This window comes from Delphinapterus leucas, chromosome 21 (genome assembly GCF_059928025.1).
Source record: "Delphinapterus leucas isolate spDelLeu-1000000601 "Yukka" chromosome 21, BTC_Dleu_Yukka2, whole genome shotgun sequence".
NCBI classification, from domain to species: domain Eukaryota; kingdom Metazoa; phylum Chordata; class Mammalia; order Artiodactyla; family Monodontidae; genus Delphinapterus; species Delphinapterus leucas.
Window position 1 is genome coordinate 22,156,297 of NC_143149.1, and position 21,319 is coordinate 22,177,615.

A 21,319-nucleotide genomic window follows, 5' to 3' on the forward strand; every position below is an offset into this window, starting at 1 on the left:
AGCTTTTTGAATAGGTGGTAATATCATGAGATTTGTGTTTAAAAAAAGATACTTTCTTTTCCATGTATTTGGTTGTGGGCTGAGGTTGCTGGGAAGCTTAATGAGTGATAATTAGGGATGTGGCTGCTTCATAACAGGTAGTTCTTTTCTTCCAAGAATTGACAACACTTTATACGTGCTGGAGAAGCTCATTAATCCTCAGTTTCTTCAAGAATAGCACAGATGAATTAAATATCCCTCTGTGACCTACGTACTTTACCGAACTGAGAGAACCTCATGCTGGTGGCCCAAAAGACATCTAAAAAACGTTACAGGTTGCATCATCTGTCAGCCTTGCAGAGAACTCTGTCCAAATTCTTTTGGGAGAGGCAGAGCCATGTGCCAGCTCCCCAGTGGAGCCCAGAATACTGACATACGAGTTCAGGGATTTTTGGCAACACTTTGGGACTCTTGTCATCAGTACGTTTGGGTTCCAGTTTTCAACTTGTTTCTGATCAGCTAATAACAGCCCATATCTTAAACTTTAACCTAAAAGATAAAGATCCATCTCTTCATGGATTCTCAGTCCTACTGCTCCGTCGTCATGTTGATAGTCACATGTATTTCTCCATTACAGCATTTGTCTAAATGCATGGAAATTTCGTTTAAGTCCTAACATAGTTGAAGTATCTTTAGTTTCTTTGTAGCTCCTCATCCAAGGTCCCACCCCTTTTCATTCCCACATCCCCAACCTGGAGAACAGTTGAAAATACAGAAACGTAAAAACGTTGCCGCTAAGTGATCTTTCTCCAGAGAAGTTTAGCACACTTCACTTAAGTAGAAGTCTCTGTTGGTTCTGCATCCAATGGCCAGTTCTTTCCTTACTTACTCTTTGGTGTCAAAGCCATGATTTTGTCCAGATATCCTGGACTTTTCCCTAATCTGACTCAGGAATAAATCCAAATTAATCTAATCACGGCAATTTTGTGCCTCTTATCAGTGATGGATTTAGGGGTGACCCAGTGTATGCATGGGTGAGAACATTTAAGATCTACTCTCTTAGCAACTTTCAATGATGCATGAGTACAGGTCTGCTTGGGGGTTTCTTGGAAATGTTGCCTTGATTTTGAAAAGCGCCGATGCCAGTATTTGTTTCTCTTCTCCCACCATCAAGATACGGTACCTGGAACAGCAGTAGCCACCTTGCAGCCCTGGGGAAGCTCAGCTGGAGCAATGCCAGTGCCCTGAGGATGACCGAGCCAGGAGGACAAGGAAAGCTTAGGGCTCTGGTGGCATTGCAAAGTCACCGGCTTAACCAAACCCAAGGAGTTCTACCAGGACCTCTTTTATGTGAGATGATTCATTTTCTTTACTACGCTAAGCTGACCAGTTTGGACTTTTCTGTTACTTGCAGCAGAAGCACTGTAACCAATAACAATGGCAATTCACACCGTTTCTTACCAGCCCAGTGAGGAAAGCAGATGGTCGGAGCAGAGCACTCACGTTACATCACTCTAAGCTATAATGAAATCAATGCCCCTGGAGTTGCACAAAGCAGGTTCCGGAAAGCAGGGAGTGAGCAAATGGCTTCATTTGAGTCACCGAGGGGATCAAGAAGAAAGCCAGGAAGAAGGCAGCCAAGACAGTGGCTTCCTCCTTGAAGGTCAGCTGGAGCACGGAGCCTGGCTCAGCCAGCTCTGATTCCTTTTGCCCATAAACTTGGGCCACTTCACTCCACATCTCGAAGCTTCAGCTTTTCTCATCTGTAAGATATATGCCTCGCAGGTTGCTGTGAGAATACAAAATAATGCATGATAATTCATGCAGCGTGGTGCTTACAGCCCATGCACTATGGGCATTCAGTAAAGGCAGCTTTTATTTGAACAAGCGTGATGATTCCCAACCTTTTTCTGCCTCAGATCCTTGATGGTAGCAAAGAACCTCTGGGTCATTTATCCTCTTACTGTCACTTGACACCATAAATTCATAGGCCAGAAGGGAAGGAGAGTGTTCCATGAATGAGACTCAATTTGCAGCTGTGATCAGTGAGTCATTACTTCATGCCCGAAACCCACATCCAAACAACTCCATCTCCATATGTGAAAGCTCGTATGCATCAGGAAAGATCCTGGGACCATACCTGAGAACACATTTTCTTTTTTTTCCTCGGATTTATTGAGATATAATTGCCATATAACATTGTGTAAGTTTAAGGTGTACAATGTGTTGATTTGATACTTACATATTGCAGAATGATTGCAACCATAGCTAACACCTTCACATCATATAATTACTAGTTCTTCTATACTGTTGAGAACATTTAAGATCTACTGTCTTAGCAACTTTCAAGTATATAATACAGCATTATTAACTATAATCACCATGCTATACATTAGATCCTCAGAACTTATTCATTTTATAACTGGAACTTTGTATCCTTTGAACAACTTCTCCCTATCCACCCCCCAAGGCCCTGGTAACCACCATTCTAATCTCTGTTTCTATGAGTTCAGCATTTATAGATTCCACATATAAACGATATCATATAATATTTTTCTTTCTCTGACTCATTTCACTTAGTGTGATGGCCTCAAGATCTGCCTATGTTGTTACAAATAGCGGGATTTCCTTCTATCTTATGGCTGAACAGACATCTTCTTACGTATTCATCCATTGATAGACACTTAGGTTGTTTCCATATCTTGGCTATTGTGAATGAACACACAGTATAGATATCTCTTAGAGATTCTGGTTTCATTTCCTTTGGATATGAAAAGGAAGTGGAATTGCTGGATCATATGATAGTTCTATTTTTAATTTTTTGAGGAACCCCTGTACTGTTTTCCATGGTGGCTGCACCAATTTACATTCCCACCAACAGTGCACAAGGGTCCACAGAACCCATTTTCTTTTTTTTTTTAACATCTTTATTGGAGTATAATTGCTTTACAATGGTGTGTTAGTTTCTGCTTTATAACAAAGTGATCAGTTATACATATACAGAACCCATTTTCTTAAGCTATATTGCCACCTACAAACGGCGGAAAACTGGGTTTGTAAGAGTCATTTCAACCGAGTGCCGCGCCTCTTACAGATACGCCGCATTAATTTTTTTCATAACTACTTGTTAGCCTCCAGTTTGAGAGAAAGACAATGAAAAAGAAACCTGGAATGCTCTTGCTTGGAATTGTAATTGCTCATTAGAACCCCATTTCATTATAATTGTACAATTCATTATGCTGAGCGCTTCATTAGAAGTATTGTAAAACTCCTGACAAGTTGAATATTGAAATGAATCTGATTTAGAGCTTTACTGTTTCTTGAGGGCATTTTCTAATTAATGCAAGTCTAAGAAACCAGAAAAAGTGAGAGTCTTCATATTTTCTTCTGGGGGTCATTACTGGAGATGTGTTTTTAAAAAAATCATTTTGAATTAGGAAGCTTTCTTTAGCACAGAAAGAAAAAAATAGTCCATAAACCCGAAATAGTCACAGTGAGGCCACATCTATCTTTACAGATACAGAGAGCTCAGAATGATCCGCACTTAATGCTAAGCCAAATGTTTTTAGAGTGCTGTTAGGGACTTCGGGGTAAAGAGAGCGGACTGAACATTTTCGTTGATCGCTCTTTCCTCTTGAAAGCCCACTGAAATGACAGCAACGGAGGTTTAAAAAGGGTAGAAACCCACAAGGACAAAGAAAATGCAGGGGAAGAACAGAGCAACAGAGTCCTGGCAGCTGCAGGCAGAAGGACAAGGACTATTGACATTTCAGACCCAAGAACCAGAATCCGAAGCCAACAGAGTAGGAGGTGAGGTGCAAACTCATTGCGCTCAGCACCCCCCGGATGTGCAGGAATTAGTGGTTCCAGTAAGTGGAGCTAAATGTGGGGCTCTAGGAGGATCAGCTGAGAGTCTGCTTGGGAAGCATTTGGATCCCCGGCAGAGGGACGGTCACTCGTCTCCACTGGTACAAGTCGAGAGGTTTTTCCCTCTGGAGAGGGTGGAACAGAGGGTCTCTGGACTGGAAGATTCTAGAAATGGTTGATGGCAAGTCTACCATAATACAACAGGGGGATCAGATGAAAACTTACACATCTAATGATTAGACCTTCCCTCCAAGCCCTCTTAGGTCAGCAAAATGCCGGCAGCAGGGCCTAGACCCTGAGCATGAGATTGGAAGATGCTTCTTTGAGGAATCTGACCACCCAAGGAGAAATAGCTAAAAATGGCTCTCTCAGGGAGTTCCCAAGAAAACAGACAGTCAGAGCGGTGGCTCCCAAAGTGTGGTCTCCAAACCTGCAGTATCGGCAACACCTGGGAACCCGCTAAAAATGCAAATTCTCACACCCTGCTCCAGACCTACAGAATAAGAACCACTGGGGTAGGACCCTGAGATCTACTTTAAGAAGTCCCCCACCTATTCAGTAAAGTTGAGAACTCCTGCTCTTCAGCGAAGCTCACCATGGACACAAAATGTCCCTTCCTTATAAATGTGAGCAGACGATCAAGGGTGAGCAGATATCTAAAGAAAGATGGAGAACAAAATAAATTGAAATAAATAACAATCTTGGAGGAAAAAGAGACTTTTCAGGAAAAATTAAACTTGGAAAACAGCTAACATTAATACCCTTGGAGGGGTAAGAAAAGATATTTCATCCATGAAAACAAGAAGAGGTGACTATTTTTTTTAAGAAGGGGTCCTTTGAAAAACAATGAAAATGGGCTTTTGAAAATTTTTAAATATGGTAGTAGAAAGGAAGAATTCAACCAAACACTAAAAAGTGAAGCAAAAAGACAGAAAAAAAAAAAAAAAACGGGGAGAAAAAAAGAAAAATCTGAAGATTAGTCTAGGAAAGTGAGCCGGACAAAGGAAGCAGAGGGGAGATATAATGAAAGAACTGAGAATTGTTTCCCAGCATTGAAGACCATACAGCCCTAGATGGGATCCACACCGTGTCCAGACATTGGATGAAAATAGATTTGTATCCAGACATGTCATTGTCATATTTCAGAATGTGGGAATAAAGAGAAGATCCTGCAAGTTTCCAGAAAGAAAACCTAGGCGCATACTAAGGATTAAGAACCAGAATGGCTTCAAATGTCTCTGGAGCAACATTGGATCCTGGAGGACAATGGAACAAAGAAGAGAGCCTGAAGGAAGATGGTGTCCAAAGCTGAATTCTATACCCTGGTAGACGATTAATTCTATGGGGAGACAGAATAAGCATCATCCAATGTGAGGGTAGAATAAAGACATTTAAAAACAGGCTCAGGGACTTCCCTGGTGGCACAGTGGTTAAGAATCGGCCTGCCAATGCAGGAGACAAGGGATCGAGTCCTGGTCCGGGAAGATCCCACATGCCGCGAAGCAACTAAGCCCGTGCACCACACCTACTGAGCCTGTGCTCTAGAGCCCGTGCTCCACAACAAGAGAAGCCACTGCAACGAGAAGCCCGCGCACCGCAACGAAGAGTAGCCCCTGCTCACCACAACTAGAGAAGGCCTGCACGCAGCAACGAAGACCCAATGCAACCAATAAATAAATAAAAAGTAAGTAAAATAAAAACAGGCTCAGTTTTCGAAGTTCTCAGATCGAGAGGTTAAATTTTATAAGAACTGGATAGTGGTCACTGTCAAAATATCAACTTCTGATTCGCAGAGACACTTATCAGAGAAGTACTTAAACCAAGGACTTTGTGATGACTACTGTTTGTCCTCTGCATCTATTCTCATCCCTCTTCCATCCAGGCTCCACCTGTGACCAGAAAGTTCTCTCTCCTGAAGACTTGTCTCTCCAGCCTTCCCCTACATCCTTAGGATACTAAGCAAACCCTTTTGTTCTCAATGAGGCTTCATCTTGCCTCAGTTCTAGAATTTCTATCAAGAGGGGTTTGGGTAGAAATCTAGATGAGGGGGTAGGAGGCCAGCCCTGGGGTCTTGTCTACAAGCTACATTCTTAAAAACTTAGATTTCATAGCACTTTAAATAAAACTTTTCAACGAGATTTTACTTACTCTAAATATAAGGTTAAGAAAATATTCCTTGCCCCATAAAATGTTATTTTTATTTGGGGTGGATTGGAGGACTGATAGAGATTGGGGCTGTGAGCTCAAGACCCCCGCCTCAGCCATCCTTGGCCCTTCATCCTGGGATGATGGCAGGAACAGAGTCATTCTTCCCAGCAAGTAACTTGGAGGCTGTTTGGATGCGCCTTCTCGTTCCTGGGAATGAATTACTTCAGGTCTGACCCACTCGGAGTCTCTCGCAGTGAACCTCCCTCTTAGAAGCTGCTCTCATAAGCTGCCCAGCTGGCCTCCTCAGAGCTGCAACACCGCTTTCTCAGACAGCTACCCTTACAGAGACTTATTCAAAGATCCCTAGATTGGCCAGGGCAGGCATTCTGGGTAAGGGCACAAGGACACCCTCCTGCTTTCTCAGCTTCGCTGGGCCGAGCCTTAAGGCAGGACCCAGATCCACTGGGTTTTGGGTGAACGTTTTGTTTAGCGTGGTGGTTAAGAGCCTGTCTTGCAGTGAGACAAAAATGGGTTCGAGTCCTGCCTCTGCAAACTATCTGGAGAATGGGACAAATGAACCTGTCTCAACTAGTGGTGGTGGATTCAACGAGCTAACGTATGCAAGGATTAAGCACATTAAATCCTCAATCAGTGACAGTTCATTAACAAAATTAACCACAACTCTCTAAGAGTTTCCTCTGAGGAAAAAGCACTGCAGAAATAGTCCCTCTGGGTTAAGGTATCTAGGAAACGAGACAAAAATCTCTAGGTTCTTTTATTTATATTCTCCCCTTCCCTTTTCCTTCCCTCCCCCCATATTGGCCTGGGGACACAGCTACAAATTAAGTCCAATCTCAGTACTAGTTCTAAAAGCTCTATAACCTGAAATATAGAAAAACAGACATATTAGATGCTTAAAGAAAATTTAAAAGACAAAATGAAACACAATGTAAAGCTTTTCCTCCCCCCTTTTATTCTAGAAGTGTGTCCCTATTTGTCTCTAACTTTCACCAGTGGGTAGAGTGATAATAATGCTAATTGGCGTTATTAGTCAAGAGCTTTCTATGTGCCAGAGTCTTTTCCAAGCATTTTACTAAGATTATCTCATTGAACCCTTATGGGACTCCTAGGAGGTAGGTACCTTTCTTATTCTTTTTCGGAGATAAGAAAACTGGGGCTTAGAGATGATAACTAACTTACGGGGAGGCATACAGCAGCTCACTGCGTGGAAGAACACCCCAACGGTTTGGGTTCCTGAAAGCATGGTGTCAGCCTCGTACAGGAGGGACATCCGTGGACTCCACCCTTCTTGTCCCTTATGGCTTCTAGGAACAGTGTGGAAAAGGTCAGTTTTCTTCTTAGTCCTATGTAGCTAGCAGGGAGCTTTCTGCATGTCCAGGGATATCTCTCTGTCCTCTGCCTCAACATACAGAGCTGTGCAGAAGGAGCTGGTCCGTGAGAACTTAGAGGCAGAGACTGTCAGGGCTCAGTTCAACCCTCTGACTTGATTCCTATTCATCTCCAAACCCTTCAGAGGCCACGACTGGGTCTCAGATACTCTTGCCTTCCCCAAAGGGGTGCATAGCAGAAGCAACTATTCTAGCTTTGCTACCCACATTTATTTACTTTTTTTCATCTCTTCAGTTCCCTCTTGGCAAGATTATTCCCAACAGGTATATCAGGAGGAAACCTTGACTAGATGATCTGCAAAGTTCCAACAACTCTGAAATTCTCTCATTCTGTTGTTCCATAATTTAATGTTCTATAAAAGATAAAGATATGCATCACAGGTGTTAAGGGCATCCAGAAACGTCACTGGATATTAGTGCTTTCTGGGAATCTCTTTTAGGCATTGACAGTTGGGGGTCACATTTCCACTAGGCTGAGGAGAAATCAGAAGGGAAATGACCTTGAGCTGACCTTGTGCGGGCCACTCTGTGGTCGGCTGAGAGCTCCTCTTTGACTGCTGCCATCGAGCCCAGCCCTGCAGGGTCCATGAAGAGTGGCTAAGGACCACCCTCAGAGGGTACATCGTGGATAGAGCGCGAGCTTGGATATTAAACCCTCCAGGGTTCAACTCCCAGCTCTGCTACTGACTGGCAGCGTCACCTAACCTCTCTGCTTTCTCATCTGAAAAATGCAGGTAATGCCACCCTCTTCCCTGGGCTGTGGTAATGCCCATCTCATGGTAAGCAGTGCATCATCAGTAGCTGTTAATAATAGCATCACTAACTAGTCTAATTGCCCTTCCTGTTTTAAAGGCTCACAGCCTGTAATGCTGGGCTGGGGACCACTCTCACCGACATGGGGACTTTGAGTTTTGACTACCACCGATTCGCAAGAGCTAAACTAGGGGTAGTTATGGCTATCCCCACTGTCATTAAAAAAAATCAGATTTAATTTTGGAAATTTGAATGTATTTTTAATTTGAGCTGCCTGTTATTATCAGTGACAAAGAATTTTCTGACAGGTAAAGTTAACCAAAGATGGACTGGTTGCTTCAGTGGTGGGAGGGCTCATCACCATAGCAGGGGTGGCTGAAGGGTGGGGCAGAGGACCGCCTGGATGGAACGTATTAGAGGACATTGAAGGGCTGGTAATGGTTTTTGTTGATGACTTAAAGTTTTCTAAAATTCCAGATGTGCCTCACAGCTCTCTGAGCAGCCCTGGTAATCTGTCGTTTTTGCCTCAAGTTTCTTTGGTCTTCCAGACTACCCATCAAGTAATTGAGAAACTATAAATAAACGTTAGAAGCAAGCCCCTAATTGATCAACTTTCAGGTTTTCCTTGGTGAGTTTTCTTGAAACTTGGTTCCTGTGTATAATTTGATTCACGCATCTCTGGGGGAAAGACCCCTCCCCTGATCTTTGAGGAGGGTAGCAAATGGCTGCAAAGTCCAGGCAAGGAGGTGGTAGTGCTACATTTGCAGAGCTAACAGTCAAACCTACAAAACGAATACAGTTTCCACGCAAGGAGGAAGGAGGAGGACAAATGGCTGTCAGACCTGTACATTTACCGAATCAACACCAGTCCCAGGCCACAGAGCCCCGTACTTAGATGCTTTGGCCGGATTGCTCGAGTACTGACATAGCCTTGTAAACTGAGACCCTTCAAAGGAGTGAAAAGAAAAAATAAGTTTAGAGGAACGTTTACATAGAGGTTTCCCTTGGGTTGCAGCTGCCCAACTGAATTAGCATCAAACCGTTGCCCTGGAAAAGGGTCATGAGAAGTGGTTTTCCCGGCCTCACACAATGCGCACAGTCAGTATGGAAGCTGCCTGGTTCTCATTTGGAAGAAATTTGCATCTGATCCCACCCTTACCCCCAGACTTCTGCCTTCCTATATGCTTCACTCTATCATTCTGAGGGCCATATATTTGCAAAAAGTGCCTTCACCACTGTCCTTTCTCCTGGTGACGTGGCTGTAAAATTCCTCTCCCTCAATCTTTCTTCCATCCCAAGCAAAACTCCCATTCTTGAGTTCAGACTAGTATCAATAAGGAGTTTGGAGTGAAAACGCTGAGCGAACTAATTCACACTAAATAACAAACAGCTGATAAATTCTTGGAGCGGCCCTAACGCTTTTTATGAATTCAAGTATCTCAGTTATACAATTTCAGGGTGGCATCTCACTCACTAAGGTCAAGGGCAAAAAAAAGTTTTAGCATCGTGAGAGTTACCTCCTTTCCTCTGTGTTGCTTGATCTGATAATAAGGAAATGCTGCATCTGGGAATAGCAGATGGTTAACTCCCCAATATTCAGAGATCTACCATGAGGATAGATAAGAATCATGGAAGCCTCTTTGGACATACTAGAAAGGAAAAGCAAGCCCACACAGGGTCCTAGAATTACTGGTCCTTATCCTGGGTACCCCTGAGATAGGGGTTCTCAGGGATGGGCCTCCCACTCCTATTTATTCTCCTTTCCTCCCTACTCGCAGTGCCAAATGAGGAGCGTCTTTGTCCTTTGGGAGTGCAGGCAGAAGGAGCACCCCTTGATGTTGGAGTTTTGACATTTAAATAATAAATACTAAAACTTACCAAAGGGGCTTCCCTGGTGGCGCAGTGGTTAAGAATCTGCCTGCCAATGCAGGGGACGCAGGTTTGAGCCCTGGTCCAGGAAGATCCCACATGCCACGGAGCAACTAAGTCCGTGCATCACAACTACTGAGCCTGCGCTCTAGAGCCCGCGAGCCACAACTACTGAAGCCCACATGCCTAGAGCCCATGCTCCGCAGCAAGAGAAGCCACCGCAGTGAGAAGCCCGCACACCGCAACCAAGAGTAGCTCCCAATTGCCGTGACTAGAGAAAGTCCCTGCACAGCAACGAAGACCCAGCACAGCCAGAAATAAATAAATTAAAAAGAAGAAAAAAAGAAAACTTACCAAAGGCTTACTACGTGTTGCTACTGCTCTAAATGCTTTAATTCATTCATTTATTCAACAAGTACTTACTGAGTGCATCCTATGTGCCAGTCACTTCTAAATGCTGTTTATTCATTTATTCATCCAGTGCTTGACCTCTTATGTGTCAAGTATTGTTATAAAGGCTTTTCATTCATTTATTCATTCATTCATCCATTCATTCAACAGGTATTTACCGAGAGCCTCCTGTGTGTCAGGCACTGATCTAGGTTCTATAGTGGTGAGCTAAACAAAGCTTCTGCCTTTACAGAGATGATACTTTATTGAGGGTTGCCAGGCGATGCACAAATAAACAAGAAGACATACAGTGTATCAGGTGATTTTAAGTCCTACAGAGAAAAATCAGCTGAGGCAAACGGGCAGAGTGCCAGGTAGATGTTGCTATATTTAGGTCTCATTGATGAGGTGACATTTGAGCGGAGAGCGAGTAAACATGACAAAATCAAGTCACAGGAAACACCAGTACATAGACCCTGGGGTGGGAGTGTGCTTGGCCTACCTGAGAAAAATCAAGGGAGGAAGGGGTGACGGGAACAAGGGGGAGAAGGGTGAACAAGGTCAGATGGAGCTGGGAGGGAAACTAAGCAGGACCTCACAGGCTCTGTTGGACGGGGAACACAGTAGAGCGCTTTGACCACGGGGATGACTTGTTTTAAAAGCATCCTCCAGCTGCTGTGCTGAAAATAGACTAGGGCATCAGGGGGACAATTAAATGGCTAGTGCCAAATCCAGCCTGGAGGGGCTGGTGGCTTGGGCTGTGGCAGTTACACTGGAGGTGGTGAGAAGTGGTCAGTCGCCAGTTATCTCTGAAGGCAGAGCCCATGGGATTCGCTGGTGGACTGGATGTGGTACGTGAGAGGAAGAGGAGAGTCGGAGATGATCCCGAGGATTTTGTCCTGAGCAACTTCAAGGGTAGAGTTGACATTTCCTGAGACAGTGAAAGTGCCAGAGGAGCTGTTTAGAGGGAGAGCTGGAATGGGGAGTTCAGTTCGGGATATTATTAAGTTTGAGATTCTCATGACGATCTCAGTAAAGAACTCGAGGCGGGCATTTCGGTGCTAGTCTGCCATTCCAGGGAGGCGTCCAGACTAAGAATATAAAAGTGGGCGGAGATGGTGTTGAAAAATCACAGACCAGACACATGAACTGAGCGTGTATGAGGTTAGAAGAAAAGTCCCAGCACAGAGTCGTAGGGCACGCCAAGGTCTAGAAAAGGAGGCAGGATCCAGGCGGGAGATGAAGATGTAACCAGTGAGATGGAAGGAAAACCAGAATCAATGGTTATTCTGGAAACCAAGCCAGGAGGCGCTTGAGAAAGAGGGAACCATCAACCACATCAAGTGCTGTGGGTAAGTCAGACCAGATGAGGCATGACTGTTGTCCACTGGGAAGGTGCCCGAGGCCCTAACTGGAGCTGTTCAGAGGAGTGATGCCCCATCAGGGCATGTCAGGAACAACGGTGTTTATATTTAATTCCATGAGGGATATTGTGTTATATTTCTGTTTTACAAATGAGAGAACTGAGGCGCAAGAGAGGGTTGAACACAGCTGGATTGGAAGTCAGACGGTCTACTTGCTCCAGAGGACATGCCCTTCAAAGCCTGGTGTGCTTGGAACTTGAAGGCTCTCAAATCACCAGGGGCAGTGGAGAGCCGGGAGAAGCCTGCTGGCATCTTAGGACAGCAATCACTAGGTAAAGGGGACAAGACAACAGAGAATGTGACCTCACACCCCACACCATCCACCGCTGCCTCAAATTCATCTTAGCTTTTGGAGAGAAATGCTGGCTAAGATGGGCTGGGCAGGAAAGTTACCCTTTGCTTTTTTGATGGTATTTTATGTTTCTAGAAATTAATTCAGAACCCTTAGAGCATGCTAAATCTTCTAATAGTTAGAAGGTGTGGCATTAAATTGTCATTGGTAGAGAAGATGACAGTGGCTAAGGGTTTTTGCTGACATAGGGGTGTCTTGCTGTGAACTCCGTGCTCACCAAAATTTATCTACGAACTGATGGCAGTCTCTGTGTGATGAGCGGCAGCAAACTCGTGTTTTTGCTGGATAAACCTTCTGGTTACAGGTGTGTTTCCATGTCTGGAACAGAATCCGGGGGCCTCTGAGCTAGAACGGGCTTGGAGGAGGGTGAAGGGCAGGTTACTGCACGGGAGCCAGGCTGGAAGGTCAGTGCTCCAGAGCGACCTCGCAGTCGTTCCTGGAGTCGGACCGAGGGAGGGGGCAGCTGGGAATATTCTTCTTCCTGTCGCTCCAGCGTCAGGGCTCCTTTCCTGCGGACCTGGCAGGCTGTCCTCCAGCAGTTACGCTGTAAGCCCTGGTCAGCCAAGTCTCTGTTACGTTTTCTTGGGATTGGGGTGTGATTGGGGTGAAGATGGCAATCTGGATTCTTGTCCTTGACGTTAGGAAGACGACCAGCTGTCTGATGGGTCCCCTGGAGGGGACGCAGAGAGGGGGATGGGAGAGCCCCAAAGACCTGCGTCCCTGTTTCGCGTTTTGAGGCTGGTCTTTCCAGCCGGACAGATGTCAGGGATGGGCTCTAGCTGAAGTCTGCAACGACCTCAGTAAGGCTCTTGTTCTCTTGGTCCTTCCAGAGGATTCTCCATCTTGCTTCTTTGGAGCCAGGGGAAAGCAGGAGCAGCCAGCATGCAGGCGACCATTTACCCTTTCCAGGCCTGGGAGAGAGAAAAGTCAGCTGACCCAAGGCCCTGGGCCCTCAGCTCTCATGAGCTGACATCCGAGAATCAGTGAGTTCTCTTTGGTGTTAAACTTTCTGCATTTTGAACAACTTCAACAGGACCTCCCAGTGCTTACATGGCTTTCTCTTTACAACTGTTTGTTCAACTGTACTTATTTTTCTCTGTGTGTATCACACACACACACACACACACACACACACACACACACACACACACACACAGGTAAAGTATCTCTCTTTCCCCCTCATCTCATCTCCTTCAAGAAAAAACCTCTCTGAAAGGGGCCACAGTTTTGCAAATGAATTTTCAAAGCTGAGTACACAAACCATCCTTGTGGTCAAGGTCCGTATAAACTTGGGAGCTTCATTTTAGCCAGTAGGGCACTTCTGGCTAAAGCCAAACTTTCTCTTTTGTCCTTATCTGCAAACTCAAAGTATTACCATTGTCCTAAGGAGGGTCTCAAGCCCCCTTCCCAAGCATCCCAAACCAGAGCACTTTAACATCCCTGATGCACAAGAAAGGGTCACGGTTACGCTCCTAATCCTGTGGTCGTAACACTGAGCTGTAAGTCTAGCCACTGCATTGGCAAAGAAAGAAGCCAAGGCTCAGAGAGGCAGTGAGATTTGCTCTCTATCACACAGCTACTTTGAGGAAAAACCATTTCTCCTCACTCAAAGTGATTTGCTCTTGCGATCATGCCCTCCAAGTAATGCCCGATGGTTCCCATGTACGAATTCAAGTCATGAATCAATGGGAGGGCCAGAAGTTCAAGCCACCAGCATCAAAGGGATGAGAGCTGACATGTACATCCAGGAAATCTGATATGATTGGAGCCATGTGTAGATCTACTTTCTGGGGATAGAGAGAACTGAAAAGCTTGTTTAAACTATTAAGAAAATATGAAGAGAGGGGGAAGATGGCGGAAGAGTAAGACGCGGAGATCACCTTCCTCCCCACAGATAAATTATTAAGAAAATATGAATCTAATCTTTATCTGCAGTAAGCAAGGTGGGGAGCTGGGGAACGGAGTACCAGCGGAAGCTAGGTGATCTGTTTCAAGACAATGTTCCCCTGACAAAATGATGCTTGGAGAGAAATCTCCTGGAAGTATGGAATGTCTTCCTGCTATCTAGAATTCCTTGATTATTTCTTCTAAAAGATATTGGTTCTATGGTAGGTCATAACATATTTGGAACTCAGAACTTAAATATTTGTTGCTTATTCCATGCCCAGGGTCTCAGAGGCACTCGAGTTTTTGTTGAATGAATGCAAGATGATTTGTGCTAAACGAATACACCGATGAGACATTTAAATGTTTGAATACTGCTAACTGATGGATTACTCTGAAATTAATAAGTTAAAATATAACAGGAGCGAATGTACAGCCATGTATTCAGTCTCCAAAAAATCAACAGGGACAAGAGGGAGGATATTTGTTTCAACAGCGGTTCAAATGAAACAGACGTGAGAGCTTTAGTTTACAACTTAGTAAGAGCCAGAGGTATGAAGCACGTACTAAAGAGCTGACGTGATGTTAGACTGTTTCCGTAAAAGAATGGTTTCTAGATCAAGGCTGGACATCACTACACTGTGCTCTTAGGTGATTCAACCTTACCTGGTGTTGGTAATTAGTTGTCACATCTTAAGAGGGACATGGATAAACAGATCATGTTCAGAGAATAGAGGGCATGGAGGCTAAAAGTCTAAATGCCATGATTTATTATGCCCTGAAAGAACTCAGAATGTTTGGCTAGAAGAAACAACCAAAAGTGACACCAAGATTGATTAGATGGTACTCTAAAATTCATAAAGATTTTATGACTGTGAAGCAATATCCATCATTTATCACCAAAGGACCTGGGGTAGTTTAAGGTGGCATCCCCAACACGGAAGTCTCTGCTCCCATCGCCTGAAAAGTATTTCAGGTATAAATTAAAATGCTCTATGGGACATTGTTTTCCATAAACAAGGGGTTTAAATTATCCTGACCCACAAATAGAGATCAGCCATATGTTATTTACCCAAATAACCACAGTCTTGTCCGAAATGTTGGATCATTCCACCAACAGATTTTTTTCTATTGCTCCAAAGCATTAATAAGAATTTTGACGGCATTAAAAGCAACAAAATAAATCAATCCTTAATAAATAATATATAAATGCTCCTCTTCTTTCAGCAATGATTTATTAATATCCACTCACAGAGCTGCTTATTCTCTATCAATTCAGGCTTTTAATCACGTGTGAATTTGCCAAACCATATTTCATCCAATTAATATACTTCCATCTGTTTTTAAGGAACTTTAGCAAATGCTTTACTCTATCTATGATTCCCCTTATGTGCTAGGATATGAATGCTGTGAAAGATAATGAGGTTAGTACTGCACGACTTCTTTTGTGAACGCTTAGCTCATTTTCTAAGAAGCTTCACTTCTTTCGCTTAATATTCAATTGTCAGATTGTGCCAAGAAATAACAAGCCTCCTGCTCCCATGTTTGAAATTCATCTTTTTGAAATTTGGAAGATCCTGTTCCCCAAAGAACGTCTCAAAGATTATGACCAGCGTTCTGGGATCTTTCCAGACTCTGTGAGACCTCGTCTGGACTAGGGAGGGGGAAACTGACGTAGAAGAGGCAGCTTCACGGGGGCAGACAGGTTCACTTGGGGGTGATTGCCCGAGGGAGGCACCGTGCTGGCAGGATCCTTAAACCTTGTCCAGTCTCAGCAGGAAGTCATGCCATCACACCACGGCCATGTCTCTCACTGACCCCCATGAGAAGAGTGTTTGTGTGGGAACTCAGTATTTCCGATCTAGAGCTAAGTGTTTTCTTACTATTTCTTTACCATTCTAAGCTTTATTTTCCTTCAATGTATCTTTGTTTTACTTTTTTCATTTTGAAGACTTCGTATTAAGGGATAAAATTGAAGAAAAATTGGAGGTAATTAGTTCTGTTGTTTATTAGTTGTTGTCACTTTGGACAAGTTGCTTAACCCTACTTTATGGTGTTCAGTTTCATTCTTCCTTAGGCTAATCTTATGTAGCAGTGGCTGTCTATACCATCTGTCTTCTTCAGTTCTCTTTCTGTCCATGGAGTCAATCAAAGGCACTTATTACCCTTTTAAAAAATTTTATTGCCACAGCTTATTTTTTCCCAGTTTTACTGAGATACAGTTGATATATAACATTGTGTTAGTCCAAAGTGTAAAATGTAATGATTTGATGTATGTATATATTGCAACATGACTACCACAATACGTTTAGTTAACATCAGTCACCTCGCACAGATAACAAGTGCTGGGGAGGCTGTGGAGGAAAGGGAACCCTCCTGCACTGCTGGCGGGAATGTAAACTGATACAGCCGCTATGCAGAACAGTATGGAGGTTCCTCAAAAAAACTAAAAATAGAGCTACCATACGATCCAGCAATTCCATTCCTGGGTATTTATCCAAAGGAAACAAAATCGCTACCCTGAAGAGATATCTGCACCCCCATGTTCATAGCAGCACTATTTACAATAGCCAAGACGTGGAAATAACCTAAGTGTCCATCGACAGATGAACAGGTACCCATTTAAAAAATCTTAAAGGTTCCTTTCTTTAAAGATTTCTCCAGACTCACTCAGTCTCATGCGGACAAATCTTTGCTTCTGATTCCGATCCCTACCTCACCCCTTGGACTGGAAACCTTGGGTTGTCCTGCGGTTCCCTGGACACCTTTTGCCAGGGACATGGCTGGGAGTTCCCTGTGCTTTCTGCCTACACTTTCAGGCCAACCACTGTTCACTCCCGTCCTGTCCTTTTCCTGACACCCTCACCCAGGCTGGACAGCACAGCCGCCTAGGACCAGAAGGTCAGAGAGTAGCATTGGACTTGAAAGCAATCACGCAATGAGAGCACTGAAAAACCCATAAGACCTCTAGACAGCTCTATCATTACAAAGTGTTCTCAATCCTAAAAAGCGATATATTTGAAAGCAGCATCAGTTCAAAAAAGCTTTTTTAGGGAAAAAATAATAGATGTGCGCTGGGATTTACAAGGGATTGGATTTCAGAAGTATTTTAATGTTAAAAAAAAAAAAGCGTGTCTTAGGATCGGGGAGACGCAGTGTTCCTAGTGTTCGGCGCCTGCCCACACCTCCTAGTGTAACGGGTTATTGAACAGGTTGGAGTGAAGTCAGGAAAGAGCTTTGTGTTTCCCCACTGCAGTCGCCCTCAAACCCATCCTGTCAGCTCTCCCCCCGAGGCCTTAGTGTCATCTTGGACAGATTTTAGAATGCCCTGGTCCCCTTCAAGCCCCAGAAAATCCAGTATAATCCAAATCAAAACTTCACTCCCTCATCCAACAGAAGCTTCTCCCTTCTCTCCCAGCCCCACCGCGGCTCGGGTCAGACCTGCTCCTTCTTCCTGTCCCTCCCCTGCTCTCTCTGCTGCTTCCAGGTCCCCGAGGGCCAGAGCCAGGGCAGGGAAAGGGCTCCGCACTGTGTAATGTTCCCTCTCACTGCGGATTCACATATATTGGAGAATTGCTCTGGCGCCTTCTGTGGGTTGGTTAGGCGAACCTCCCCGCCGCTCTCACCCCGCCATCACTGCCTGCACTCCCTCAGATGCAGGTCAAGGCTGCACAAGGACCCCAGTCCCCGTCGGGGAAGAGGCACTTGGAGATGCGCTCTTAGGAGGCCCCTCGGCTCTTCCTCTCTGCGCTTTGCTACTGGGCTCCCTTCCCCCAAGCCGCCAGCCCTCTTGGCTGTGGTCCTTTCCAAACCGGGGCCTCACAGGTACGCCTCCCTCTGCCCTCTCTCCTCTCCCAATCCTCAGTGGGGGCTTCAGCTAGCACCCTCCTGCAGGCTGCTTCGGTGGTGAGTCAGGCCCCATGTCTCACGACCAGCAAACCCAGGGGCCACATTTCAAGGCCCTCCCAGGAACCCTCCCATGCCCCTCCAGCCACAGCAAGGGGAAGGCTGGAGAGTTTGAGGGGACCAGCCAGCACCTGGCCAGCGAGTGGGCTGTCCATCCCCCTATCCTGAAAATCACTCGAATCTCCGCCGGTGGTACTTTAAGGTGCTTTCATTTATCCTGGAGGCAGTGGGAGGTGGGGGAGGCTTGGGGGAACCACAAGGCTCTCCCTGGTCCTACCATCCTCTCCAAAGAATCCTTCTTCTCTCCTAAAAGCCATGAGGCCCCTCAGATGCCTAGGAGGTTGCTGGGTCGCTTGGCCTCCTCTGTCTAACTTCAAGATGGACGTGGTCAGCCCCTCCCTTTAGAAGGTGGATGGTACTTATCCTCGTCTTTGGTTTGGAGGCTTTGGCAAAAATAGGACACAGGAGGAGTCTCGATCTACCTGTTATTCTTGTTCAACTCAATTTAACAAACTTGGGGGCTTCCCTGGTGGCGCAGTGGTTGGGAGTCCGCCTGCCGATGTAGGGGACACGGGTTCGTGCCCCGGTCCGGGAAGATCCCACGTGCTGCGGAGCGGCTGGGCCCGTGAGCCATGGCCGCTGAGCCTGCGCGTCCGGAGCCTGTGCTCCGCAACGGGAGAGGCCCGCGTACCGCAAAAAAAAAAAAAAAAGAACTGCAGGTTGGAGACTCCCATGACGTTGGGCGAGGTGCCAAGGGAAGACCCTCAAAGAACCCATGAAAGTGCTAAGTAGGAGAAAGAAGCATCCTGACACCAGACTGCAGTGGTCTCAACCAGGTGAGCCCTTTCTTGCTCCCACCCTTTCCTTCACTCTGCTCCTGTTCTGGGGAAGTCTGAATCGAGAAGGAGTTCAAACAGTGATGGAGCCAACAAGCTCCTACACCACCGCCAGCTCCTAATCTTGCATCTGGCCCAAACTGGCAGGAAGAGAGGACTCTAGATTGTATGACAAACTTGAATTCTGGATTGAACTGGACATTTTTATTATCTGAAAAATGGGGCTATTTGTTAATTCCACAGGACCTGCCTGAGATTTCATCCAGGAGCAAAGAAGAAGCATTCAACTTAGCACAGAAAAAACAGTATAATTGCTTTCTGCTTGCACTCTTTTGAGTCCAGCTCATTTAAGGAAACGGTGGCTCAGTAACAAGAAAGCAGAAGCCATATCCTCTAGGGTCTAGATGGTCTGTGGACGCAGAGGATGATTTGGTTGGAGTCTTGGAAGCATGGTCCCCACATTAAGAAGTTCTTATGCATTAGGAACCCACACCCTGAGTGATGGCCCTTTAATCCTTTCTCCTTTTAGTTCCATCCCTATGATTTGATCATCCATCATGAATAAAAGATGCTATAGGACCAGAGGAAATTCCTGTTGCCATCCTCAGGAAGGAGCTGAGCTCAAGGACACGACAGACATAGGAAACATTTGGCAAAAGACTGAACCCAAGGAGTGAGAGGGAAGCTTATCCTCCAAGGCTGGACACAGGGTCTCTCAGGTGGGAGCACCCTGTCCACAAGCTCAGCACTTCACGATGGCTGAGTGTGGGTGCGGACTGTGGAAGCAAGCAGGTGAGTAAGAGCTCAGGGTGCGGGCCCCCCCAAAAGATGGGGGAAAGTTGAGGGTGAAGAGAGGAAAGGAGGACTGGGTGGAAGAGGAGGTCTGAGGAAGTTAGAAGGGCTCTGGCAGTGGGTTGCCAGACTTAGCAAATAAAAATACAAGACGTCCAGTCCTTTGTTTTATCTGGTCATTCTACTATAGAGACTGTTGGGCCAGGGGAGTGAGAATCAATATCTTTAGCATTTGCTATTGTGGCCAGTGGAGTCATCCAGAATTAAAGAGAGTGAAACAGTGTGGAAATAAGAGTGTTCTCCATGTGAATCAGAGTCAGGGCAAACGTTAGAAATACTAAGATGCATCAACTATCATCACCAGGAAACAGAGTCATATGGAAGACACATTGCTTGCTTTGGTGACGTAAAAGACACTAGAGAGAGCAAATTTACATTACTTGCTTTAAAGAAATACGACTTAAATATAAATGACTCTAAGGGAAGTCACATAACAACGTAAAACATATTAAAAAGTAAGTACCTTCAGCCTTTCATTTAATTTTGAGTCAGATAATTTGGTTAAATGTATTCTTTGTGTGACACATAATTTCAATCTTTTATTTTGCATTTCTGACGATTCAAATTGTGAGAGTATGTTTGGCACAATTAATCTTAATGATATTTACTGTCTGCTGGATATTCCTAAAAGGCAGAACATCTTGAAAAATGTGTTCAAGTTATTTCAAACCACTTTCAGATCCTTGTTAGCAAGCAAGAGCCAAGCTCCCATCAGCAGAGGCTTTTGAAAAACTGACAGACACAGGTCCTGATCTGCTAGCAGTATCAGAAACGTGATTTTCATATCAACAGATTCCTGTGCAAGAGGAGGTCATTGGTGCCACCTAAAGGTCCCCATCACAGGACCTCCCAGCTTCAGTCATGTGATGACAGCCAGCATCAGACATGTTCTTAGAGCAAAATAAAGCTGCTCCCACCTCCCCAATATTTGAAAGTCTAAAGCTCTGGGAGACTGAGCAAAAAGTGCCTCACTTACTCATGCCCTCCCCACACCCACCTCTCAGATGAGCCGTGAGCATCTTGAAAAGTGACGCTGAATATACTTTAGGATAACAGGTAACAGGGCATCGATGAATAAATCAAGAAACCCTTCATGGTGCAAACAGATGCTGCTAGAATTAAGGGGAGAGCTGAAATGCATCTTGCAGATCTAGAGGGAAACTTGAAGCTTAGACAGGTGAAGTGATTCACTCAAGATCAACAAGACAGGGCCAGAGAGGCATTCCTGAGACCTGGACTTTATTCAGTATACTCTTTAAAAATATTTTCTTAAATTTTTCATACAATTTTTAAAGGTTACTTTCCATTTACAGTTGTTACAAAATATTGGCCATATTTGCTGTGTTGTACAATACATATGCTAAGTGAAATAAGTCAGACGGGGAAAGACAAATACTGTCTGATATCACCTATATGTGGAATCTAAAAAATACAACAAACTAAGTGAATATAACAAAAAAGAAGCAGACTCACAGATACAGAGAACAAACTAGTGGTTACCAGTGTGGGGTGGAGGGACAATATAGGGTTGACAGAATGGAAGGTACAAACTATTGGGTGTAAGATAGGCTCAGGGATGTATTGTACAACCCAGGGAATAGAGCCAATGTTTTGTAATCACTGTAAATGGAAAGTAACCTTCAAAAATTG

The 21,319-nt window shown here is 44.8% G+C and overlaps 1 long non-coding RNA gene across 1 annotated transcript in view; it reads left to right on the plus strand.

Annotated features, from left to right (window-relative positions):
* The window catches only part of LOC115803223 (uncharacterized), a 116,136-nt gene extending 95,417 nt beyond the window's left edge, over positions 1-20,719 (plus strand). Inside the window, exons 4-6 of the long non-coding RNA XR_016391160.1 lie at positions 1,154-12,111; positions 13,022-13,174; positions 19,347-20,719. This is a non-coding gene — a long non-coding RNA (uncharacterized LOC115803223). The remainder of the gene's footprint in view (positions 1-1,153; positions 12,112-13,021; positions 13,175-19,346) is intronic.
* The last annotated feature ends 600 nt before the right edge of the window (positions 20,720-21,319 follow it).